Raw genomic sequence first — 10,422 nt, forward strand, 5'->3', positions numbered from 1 at the left:
TAGGGGGATTAGATTAGGGGTTAATATATTTAATATAGGTGGTGGCGTTGTAGGGGGATTAGATTACATTAGAGGCAAAAGAGCTGATTGCTTTGTGACAATGCCCCGCAAAAAGCCCTTTTAAGGGCTGGTAAAAGAGCTGGTTACTTTGGGGCAATGCCCCGCAAAAGGCCCTTTTAAGGGCTGGTAATAGAGCTGGTTACTTTGGGGCAATGCCACGCAAAAAGCCCTTTTCAGGGCTATTTTCAATTTAGTTTAGGGTAGGGACAGTTTAGTATTTTAGGGGGTCATACATTTATTATAGGTGGCAGCGGTGTAGGGGGATTAGATTAGGGGTTAATACATTTAAAATAGGTTGCGGCGGTGTAGGGAGATTAGATTAGGGGGGAATATAGTTAAAATAGGTGGCGGCGGGGTAGAGGGCTCACATTAGGGGGTAACATTTTTAACATAGATGGCGGCGGTGTAGGGGAATTACATTAGGGGCGGTTTAAGGGTCCGGGAGCGGCGGTTTAGGGGTTAAACACTTTATTAGGGATTGCGGCGGGGGATCGCGGTTGACAGGTAGATAGACATTGCGCATGCGTTAGGTGTTAGGTTTTATTTTGCAGCTAGTTTAGGGAGCTACGTGGCTCTGATACACAGCGTAAGGCTTACTACGCCTGCAATTTGTGACAAGGTGAAAATGGAGTAAGATTTCTTCATTTTCGCCATGTAAGTCCTTACGCTGTATATTGGATACCAAACTGCGCTGGTTTGGTATACCTGTCTATGGGCCAAAAGTTTATGGCCGAAGGCAGAAATATACGAGCGTAACTTCTAGGTTACGCCGTATATGTGATACCAAACCAGTGTGAATTTTGGCGTCGCCGGCTTTTGCGATTTATTGATCGGGCCCATGATTCAATATTCTTTAAAAGTATTAGTAAATATTTTTTTATACATACATCAAAAAAGTAATTGCTGCATTTCAAAATATCTACATACAAAATCAAATATTTTTTTAATACATTTCAAACTGTCTGTATCTCTGGACAACATCCTTTGAAAAACATATTGAGTGTTGTTTATTTCTGCTTTTGTATTGTGTAAGGGAACACACAGGCCAGGCGGATCTATCAGTAATAGCTGATGGCATGGCAACTTAGTTTTATTGCATCTAGCTCACTAGAATTAGCCCTCCTGCTGTGTATAATAATTCTTAAACGTTATACATGAATACTGAAGATGCGGTATAGCAAATTAATGAGCTATATACAGGAGGATGGGACTATATATTTGTTGTTATACAGCTAATAATCTAATATACAATAGAAGGTGTATATATAGCTAGCAATCATAAAAAGGAGCTAAACAGCAATCATTATTACACACATCTATCTCATACTGACATTTTCTCTCATTTCTTGGCAGTTCGCTCTCTTGCTGCCTCTTTTATATCCTCTCTTTTACTGCTGCATTGTCACACTAAGCTGTCAGGCTGAGGTGATTGTTGGGTGATAGCCCAGCTGTGCAGAAGTGACAGAGAAAAGCAGAGGACAGTCCAGAGCAGCAGGTTATGTAATACACTGCAGATCAGTCTGACAAGCTTATATACAAAGGGAGCAGGAGAAAACAAAGTTCAGTTAACAGGCCGGGTCATACACAGGAAGGCAACCCAAACAAGGCTTTAATACAAAATGAGCAAGCAGGGGGTGAAGTCCAGAGAAAACAAGCAGAGGTCAGGAATCAAGATAATAACACAGGTACAAGCATAACTTCACGTGCATGAGCACAGTGTTATCTATATGAAACACATTAACTAACATCCCTCTAGCTGTGAAAAACTGTCAAATGCATTCAGATGAGAGGCGGCCTTCATGGGCTTAGAAATTAGCGTATTAGCCTACCTAGGTTTAGCTTTTAACTAAGAATACCAAGAGATCAAATCAAATTTGATGATAAAAGTAAATTAGAAAGTTCTTAAAAATTACACATATTGGTAGACAGAAGTTGCAGTTCTTTGTTTATGAGCATGTAATTTTTGGTATATTTGAGAGTGAAGTAAGGTTCTTTGAAGAAAACAAAATTGTTGTTGTAAGTAATAGAGTCTCACATTCAAAACCGGAACTGGTGTATAACATGGAAGACCAGGTAGAGTGGTTGTGTGAAAACCATTATTGGAAAGGAATCGTGACATTTGACTGGCTTATTGGAGTTTGTTTTTATAAGTAAATTCTGCTAATGGCAGTAGTTGTAACCAGTCATCTTGGAGATAGGACACATAACAGTGGATATATTGGTCCAATATTTGGTTAACACTCTCTGTCTGTCCATTACCTTGGCGATGGTAAGCTGTGGTTAGGGATGAGTAATTTTCAAATTTTTACAAAAGTATTGCCATCATTTAGAAGAAAGTTGGGTACCTCTTTTTGATGTGATGGACCCTGGGAGCCTGTGAAGCCGAAATACTTCTTTGATAAATAGGGATGCAGTGGTTCTAGCACATGGCAGCCCAGTCATTGGAATGAAGTAAGCCATCTTGGTGAATCTATCGACCACTACCCGGATGGTGTTATGCCACTATTAAGGGGGAAGATCTACAATAAAGTCAAGAGACATGTTGCTCTATGGTCTGGCTAGCACAGGTAGAGGCATTAGAGTATCCATGGTGTCTCATTTTTAGTGCTTGTTTAGAGCACAAATTCCACACTCAGAGACATAAGCTTTGACATCTTGAGAGAGATGGGGCCTTAAAGTCTTAGTTATTCCCCCATGTCCAGCTGTGGGGTGATCATGATGGTCTTGCAACACTTTTAAACCAATCTCATGGATAACATAAATCTTTTTACTGTTAAAAGAGGATAAACTGATTTGGGATATCAAAACCCTTAATAAATATTATGAACTGGGATTAGTACCCAGAGGACTAAGACTTAATAAGTTCCGTACGTTCATTACTGAGGATAAGCCTTTCATAGAGCTCTGGAACAACAATTTCTCTGAGTGTTCTCTTAAATTGATGAAACTAATCTGTGAGTATAAACAGAAGGCCCTGGATGAGATTGCTTTAAAGATAAAAGAAGTTCAGAAGGAACTAAACCTGAGAAGCAAGGAGCTGAATTATTTGAAGTTTGACAATACCTTGCAACAGGTGATAGCGGAAGCAAAGTCACTCCTTCTAGAGGCAAAACATAACAAATACCTAAGAGACCAACAAGATTATGACATAGAGTCTATGTGTGGAACAAGAGGGAGAGATTTATTTTGAGAAAAGAACAGAATAAAAGTGTGTTCTTCCCAAGCCAACAGCGAGGAGGACATCGGCAAATGTGCAATCGAGGAAGAAGAGTTAACTTTAACTTTTACGAAAGTGAAGGAGAATCCTGGGACGAGGGTTCAGCCTCAGGGGGTGAGGAACGCACTACCACTACCACTGAACAAGCAGTGAGACCAAAGGCAATACCTCCTATCCTGAAAACCTCCACCCCACAAGTACATCAACAATCACACTACAGGGAAGAGCCACAAGTGGTCTCTGGAGGTCAGAGGGCAAACTGTGACCAAGAAAGTGCCCAATTGGAGCAGGTTTTTTCCATCCCCCAAAAAACACGAGAAGGGGGGGGGAACCCAGAGCCCCCTTATCAATACAAGGAACAGAGAAGGTACCCACAGAGAAGGGAACGAAGAAGGGGGAACTACAGATACAGAACATAATGAACCTATCCAGCTATACTCCCAGCATTCGAGAACTTGAGGTCTTAAGTCTTAAGATTCAACCTTTTTAAATTTATCAGAGATTTAACTCAAAAAAATTTTTTAGAACCCACCCCAGGGAAGGGGTGTATGAGAGCCACGAGCCCATTCAGGTCGACACTGTTAGGGCCGGGGTGGGTGGGGATGCCAGGGATTACACACTCAGTTTTCAAGAATTGTGTGATATTAGGGTTTCGGAATCTCTTGAAGAAGAAGGGGAGGTAGAAAGGCACCAAGATGCCAAGACCCCGGTCCTGAAGGCTAAATCTTCTTTTTACCCCTTACAAAGCAGAGGACATATCCTCAAGAAATTTCAAAAAAGATTTGAGGAGGATCTCACCCGCCTCTATTATAGGACCGGTAGAGGTAAAAACAGTAATATTACCAGAAATCAGAAAAAGGCTCTTAAGAATCTAAGCTTGAATGAAGAAATAGTCATCAGGGCCGCAGATAAGGGAGGGTCCATAGTCCTCATGAACAAGAGTGACTTTTTGGCAGAAGCCATGAGACAACTAGGTAATGCTGTGAACTATACTGAACTCCCTAAAGACCCTACATGTTTTTACCAAAGACAATTGGCCTTCCTTGTGGATGACAGAGTGGAATCAGGGTTTATTGATTCTGATACCAAAAATTACCTGTTGGTATCAAACCCTGCCGTTGCTATGTTTAACCATCTACCGAAGGTACATAAGTCGGTAAAAGGGAGACCAATAGTAAGTGGCATTGGCTTCTTATTGGAGCATGTGTCTGAATGGTTGGACCACATTCTACAGCCCCTGGTTAGTACACTGTGGAGCCATTTGTCAGATACCAAGCATGTACTAAAGTTACTTTCTGAAATTACTACAAATGGCTAACAGTGGACATCAGGTCACTGTATACCACTATGCCACATGAAAAGGGCCTACAGGCAATACGTTTCTTTTTGGAGAAATTCCACTGAAATCATTCTAAATTTGTGGATTATGTATTGGAAGTAACTAAGTTCCTCCTCACTCACAATTATTTCGAGTTTGGGGGGGACTTCTTCCTCCAGAGATGTGGGACAGCAATGGGGGCCAAATTTGCCCGCTCTTACGCTAACCTGTTCATGGGTTGGTGGGAGCTGTCCTATGTCTATGGGGAGGAAAACCCCTCCAGACAAGAGATAGTTTGGAATGGATGGTATATAAATTACCTTTTGTTTATCTGGGGAGGGCACGACACTACCCTAACCTTGTTTATAGAGAACCTGGATAAGAATTCTATGGGCATTAGTTTAACCTCGGAGATACAAAATTTGAAGATTAACTTTCTTGACATTACATTGGAGGGTGTGCCAGGTCAAAAGGTAGAAACTGAGATATATCGTAAACCCATCTCAGGAAACTCTCTCCTCCACGCTTCTAGCTGCCACCCACAAAGGGTTTTTAAAGGGGTAGCCAAGGGACAATTCATCTGCCTCAAGAGAAACTGTACAGAAACACATGTTTATGAGAAACAGGTGGATGATTTGTCCAAGAGGCAGAGGGAGAGAGGCTATAGAGCACAGACCATCTCGGAAGCTAGAAATACAGTAAAAGGAATTACTAGAGAGAACCTATTGGGGTCTGGTAAAAATAAAAAGAGAAAAGCTCACTGCAATCAGGGTTTGAACAACAAGACCACATTTATTACTGAGTACTCAAGACAATACAATGAGGTTTGTCAGATAGTGAGTAAACACTTTGGATTCCTATCGGCTAATGATGGCTTAGTCGATGTGGTTCAACAGGGGGTACGTTTTTCCTATAGGAGGAATAAGACCATAGGGCAGTGCTTTACAAACTGTGTGTCGTGACACATTAGTGTGTCGGCAGCAGTGTGTAGGTGTGTCCCTGCATCAGCACAAATCTTTTTGAATTTAACATTTTTTTTATTTTCTTTTTGGTTTCTGACTTTCTGCCTGCCTGCTACGCATATCACGTGGTTGACTCGTGATTGATACCTAGTGGGTCACAGATCATCTTAACTGATTGGCACAGCTCAGTGGAAACTGAAACTATTCCCATTGGCGGCTTTGGTGGGAAAATTGGCTCCTGACTGCACGTGTAGTCTCCTCAATCGGCTCGTGACTGCATGTGTAGTTAGTGAGTGGAACAGCAGTGCGAGCAGTAGTCAGTTGAACATGCAGTGCTCTGAGGACGGCAGCTTAAACGATGAACTGAAGTCAGAAGTCAAAGTGGTTTTTTTTGCAGCTAGCTCCCAGTAGTGCATTGCTGCTCCTGCTCTTGATATATGGATAGGAAGTGGAAGCTTAAAAATGCTTGATGATGAAATGCAAGTGTCTAATATTCCACCAAATATTCAGAAACTGTGTTCATCCCATCAACCTCATACATCCCATTAAAATAGTAAGAAGCTATTGGTGATATTAAACTTTTTTAATTCTTGCACATACCGTTACTTGTAAATACATTTCATTATTATATCATTTATGTATGTGTCCATATCTCTTAAAACAAGTTAGTTTAACCTCCTGTTTGCTAGTACAACTGAATTACTGTGTCGCGAAATGATGTTGGTCTAAAAAGTGTGTCACCAACATGAAAAGTTTGGAAAGCACTGCCATAGGAAATATCGTGGCCCCGACCAAATTAAAAACCAACACATCCTCGAGCTCCTCATGGCTTAGGTATAATGGCACGTTTAGATGTCATCACCATACCTGTGTAGCCTGGGAAAGGCTAAACACAGGAGACACCTTTAATTCAACAGTGACAGGTGAGAATTTCAAAATCAAAGGATGTCTCAATTGTAAACAAATGTTTATAGTCTATCTGATCACTTGTAAGGAATGTGCCCTTCAATATGTGGGGCTTACGACCAGGGAAGCCAGAACCAAGATTAAGGAACACCTAGCAGACGTCAGAGCAGGCACATTGACCACGCCGCTCATAAGTCCTTTTTCAGGTGTACACCGGAAGGTATTGAGGTTCTTTTCCTGGACTATCATTGACAAAGTACCCACACAGAGAGGAGGAATTGACAGAGTTAAGAAATTGGGTGAGAGGGAGGCCATCTGGATCTTCAGAATGAGGACTAGAATTCCAGAAGGCCTCAACTCAGAATTTGATCTCATCAATTTCTGGTAATTAGTTCTATTGCACAAATAGAGCCATGTATATATGTTATGGGACATTTGACCAGTGTTATTAATATTTCTCCCTATTACTCCTTATTTCTCCTTAACAGTATATCAGCATAGCCTATGTAGGGTTCTATCTAGTTTTCTTTAACTATGTTGTTAGTCGCAATTTGATACACTGTTCACATAATATTTATTCTCTTGTTCCTTAGTAAGCCAGCTGTAGTGCACATATCTTTACTGGGGTTGACATAGTTTCATTTATAGTTTCATTTAATAGTTTCATTTAATTTGGTAGAATTCCCTTAGTATTTATATTTAGTGCCCAGTATTGTCCCTCTGCTTTAACTAAACTAGATGCTGCTCAGCCACTTGACTGCTCATGACGCAATGGGCGTTTATAAATAAGGCTCACTCTGACTAATTTGTCTTATTCTGGTATATACACATATCCGTATAATAGTATAGGAAGCCACATAGAGCTAGTCTTATTGTTTAGTAAAAGGCACATTTGAAAGGGTACATTTCTCAGTACATTTTTCCACTGAGTCACATACGGTCTTCACTACCGTATCTGGTATCCCAATTATTCACGTTACTCTTAGCATATAGAATAGAGTATATATTGCTCTCCTTTACACTAGTCAGCATTTCCCTAAATCAAACAGAGCAATATGCTCACGGGAACAGTTCCTGGATGTTTCAGACGTATAGTCAATTGACTGGAGTGGGCATAAGTCCATACACTTTCCTGATTGGCCACACAATTGGTGGGTGTGCTAACCCGGTGTCCAATCTGGCAGGGGGCTGGTGTTTTTAAACACATAGTACAACATTTTAATCTAGCTAAGAGTAAGCTGCAAGCCGAAACGCGTCAGCCAAGTACATCAACAGCCACTTTGTTTTTGTTGGTACCTGTATTTTACCCCGGGGGTATACTTTCCCCTACAAACAGATTGTTATCACTCTTTTGTTGTTCATTACAGTTTTTGGCCTTGAGTGAGCACGGAGCCTGTCAAGTGGTGCTGCAGAGTTTTTAGCCTCCACCGGAAGCTCACGTAGGACCAGAGACCCAGAATGCCATTTCTGTAAGGCGCACAGGAGTACTTACCTGTCATTGTTCCACACACCATACTGCCTCCTGGAGGGAAGCGAAGCAAGGGACATAGCCCCAGGGAGCTTGTTCAGTAATTCAGATGGAACGGAGGTATGTGCCCGTGCTTTTAGCTGTACGTACTTGTTTGGGATTTATTGACTTCACCACAGGTCTTTGCAGCCAATGGTCTCACACCTACACATATACACGCTAGGATTGGATTAGGGAAACTCTCCTGAGTGTGTTGTTAGTAGCTTCTAGAGTTACAAGGGCTCATCTGGACACTGTCTTTATTAACGGAGTGTGATTAGAGTTCCAAATAGTCTGTCAGATTGAGAGGAACGATCCCTTGTAACCAGTATTCACACCTCACCCACCATTTCCCTTGATGTTTGTTGTTGTTGTAACATAAATCTTATCCTTGTAAAAGAATAAGACCTTGATTTTATTTTGTACACTGTGTCTTGATTGAGGCAGGATTTGTTGAGGAATGTTGTCTTATCATCTCTATAAGAAAAGACTGAGTAGCCAGGAAATATTTAGGGTGGAGCACTGTATAAGGAATGGCAGGATCTTCAGCATTGACATTGTATATATGAGAAAGGGTATTGGCCTTCTGGTTTTTTGAACCAGGTCTATACGTGATTTGGAGAGGAACGGGTGTGAAAAATAAGGCTCACCTGGCCTGGCAAGGGCACAGATGTCTGGCATTTCTTAGGTACTCCAGATTTTTGTGATCAGTGAATACTGTAGTGGAATAGGGTGCTCATTTAAGTATGTTTCTCCACTCCACCAAAGCGCTTTTAATAGCAATGAGTTCTCTATCACCAACATAATTAATCTTGGCTGGAGATAGTTTTCGTGAGTAGAAGGCCAGTGGATGCAGTAAAAGATTTTCTCCTCTACATTGTGACAGTACTGCCCCTACGCAGTTTCTGAGGCATCTACTTCTAAAATGAAGGGATGGTCTTCTTTTGGTAGAATAAAAACAGGTTCTTTGGTAAAAAAGCTTCTTTAATATAGAGAAAGCTGCTTCTGCAGATGTATCCCATTTAAATGGAACTGAGTTTCTGGTTATAGGAAAGATCCCTTTAGAGAAGTCCCGGATGAATCTCCTATAAAACCACTCAAGAATTGCTACAATCTTTTTTTAATCCAACTCAATATGATTGGGTGAGAGTATATACCCTAGATATTGAATTGATGATTTTACAAATAGCACTTCTCTAGTTTAGCATGCAACTTGTGCTGTCTGAGTCTTAGAAGGACATGTCCCTCGTGCTCTTAGAGAGTCTTAGAATACATCAAAATGTCATCAAGATACACAATTAGAAATGTGTCCAGTAGATCTCTGAATATGTCATTTAGGACATGCTGAAAGTTGTCAGGATCATTACAGAGGCCAAATGGCATCACCATGTACTTAAATTGGCCATATCTTCCATTCATCTTCCTTCTTCACTCATACTAAATTATAAGCTCCTCTGATATCGATCTTGATAAATATCTGGGCTTCTTTTACCCTATCTAGGAGTTCAGAGATCAGAGAAAGGGGGTATTGCTCCTTTTTGTTGTGTTCAGAACCCAATAATCCACACATGGAGGCCCATTTATCAAGCTCCGTATGGAGCTTGAAGGGCCGTGTTTCTGGCGAGCCTTCAGACAAGACCGCTGCTCCATAACCTGTCCGCCTGCTCTGAGGAGGCGGACAGAGATTGTGTGAAATCAAAATGATCATATATGATCGGGTTGATTGACACCCCCTGCTAGCGGCTCTGCAGGGGGGGCGTTGCACCAGCAGTTCACAAGAGCTGCTGGTGCAATGCTAAATGCGGAGAGCGTATTGCTCTCCACATTCAGCGATGTCTGTCGGACATGATCCGCTGATCGGATCATGTCGAACAGGCATTTCATAAATAGGCCCCATGGTCTGAGCCCTCCCTCTTTCTTTCCCACAAAAAAATATACCCGCTTCTGTAGAAGAGGTTGAAGACCTGATAAACTCTTTAACAATATTTTCTTTAGATATAATCTTTTAGATACTTTAGGTCTAAGCTTGACAAGAGATAGATTCTTCTATATGGTATATAGACACAAATATGAACAAAAACGTGTTTTAGGGGGCACTAGAATATAGGAAATTCACTATGTTAAAAAAGAAATGCATCTATATTAGTAATCAGAAATTGTTAGGTTATATATTGTTACACTATCACATTTGCTATAAAGTAACTACAGGTGATATTTTATTACAATACCACATTTAGTCCCAATAATGAAGTTCATTAAAAAGGAGAAAGACTGTCCCGGATCTTACCAGGATTTTGAGCAAACGTGATTGTGTTTGAGATCCTCCTTCTAACGATTGAGCTCCACTCGTAATCTGGCCCTTAATCTGTTATCACTTCTAGGTATAAAAGAGAATGGTATATTTTTATATATATATAAGCTTTTGTTTTATACTGTTTGTGATTATCTTTTT

Source organism: Bombina bombina, chromosome 2, assembly GCF_027579735.1.
Source record: "Bombina bombina isolate aBomBom1 chromosome 2, aBomBom1.pri, whole genome shotgun sequence".
In the NCBI taxonomy this organism is placed as follows: domain Eukaryota; kingdom Metazoa; phylum Chordata; class Amphibia; order Anura; family Bombinatoridae; genus Bombina; species Bombina bombina.